Source organism: Thermobia domestica, chromosome 3 (assembly GCF_964235325.1).
Source record: "Thermobia domestica chromosome 3, izTheDome1.hap1.1, whole genome shotgun sequence".
Lineage (NCBI taxonomy): Eukaryota > Metazoa > Arthropoda > Insecta > Zygentoma > Lepismatidae > Thermobia > Thermobia domestica.
Window position 1 is genome coordinate 286,715,259 of NC_137456.1, and position 1,362 is coordinate 286,716,620.

Below are 1,362 nucleotides of genomic sequence, written 5' to 3' on the forward strand. Positions count from 1 at the left end.
GCACACGCAGCACACAGTGGAAACAGTAGTTTCTTGTTGCATCGATAACGGAGGAGACCATGATAAAGATGGCGACTTGGCAATATCGTCATTTTGATTAAACCGTTGACTGTATTTACTGGTGGTATATTTTCATCACCTTGTAGATAAATTCTAAGATAACCTACGGGGTATTTCCCACATTTATTTATGAACGGATAAAGCGAATTAATATCGAAGTATTTTATTTTTTCTCGTGTTCTTTCGTCGACTTGATGGTACAATTTCCCACAATTGGTCCTACCTTCAAAAAGCAATTCCTTGGATTCAAGGGTCTGTGGTTCATGTACGGGTGATTCTTGAGATACGTCGCCTTTGCTGGATTTTGTTTCAAGAACTTTTTAATTTCGCACTCCCACATTTCATGTACAATATACCCCAATTCACGCAGTCTTGCATTTTTTCGTAGCGTTCTTTCATAACGGAATTCCATTGTGTTTTCTAGATTTCCGTAGATGCGCTGATTACGGCCTGTAGTAATACACACTTTACAGCCGTGATAAAAACAGCCGGCATACTAATAGAAGTGCTCCTCTAACATCTCTGGACCTTGGTAGTAGCCATCAACATGGATTCCCTCAATAGAAACTTCTTTTTGTCGGGCGGCATGTAAGATTTGTTTTCCTTCGGGTTTTTCAATGTAGGCCAGACATTGCATTGCAGCCATTGATTGCGTACTTCTTCATCGATAGCCATGTGCCGGTAGAATTCCAATGGTATTGGGCTTGAGAAAATTCCGGCAGAATACTAAATTGAAAGCACTTGCAATCGTTATCGTCTGCAAGAAGGGATTTACTTTGGTTTCTGCTTCAAATGACGTCATAAACGAAATGCGTGCCCTTCGCAGTACATTGACATCTTGAATATGATAGTTGATAATTTCGTTCTCGAAATCAAACGTGTCATTACGATGGTCGTTGTACCACTGCATGAACTTGTTCCTGTCTTCGTTCGACATTTCATTTGCACCATAATACTTCGTTTCTAGAAGTGATCCAATATGTGATTGATTTACTTTGGTGTTGAAGAAATGCGGGGAGTAGTCTTTGGTTGTGGGTAAATTGAAAGCTTTCGACAATTTGCTTAATATCATAGGCAGCAATTTCAAAGAGTCAATGAACGTGAGATTATTCAAGGTTATACTCAGTATCTTTGTACCATTTAATATAAGGTCAGGTCTCAATTGATGTTGCCCTCCCATTGCCTTTAGAATAAAATGGCCATCGTAACCCTTCGAATTGTAAGCGAGACAGAAAATCCTATTTATATTGTTACGACGTTCCCGCAAGAACTGGAGAAAGTTATAAACTGGATCGTTTCCGT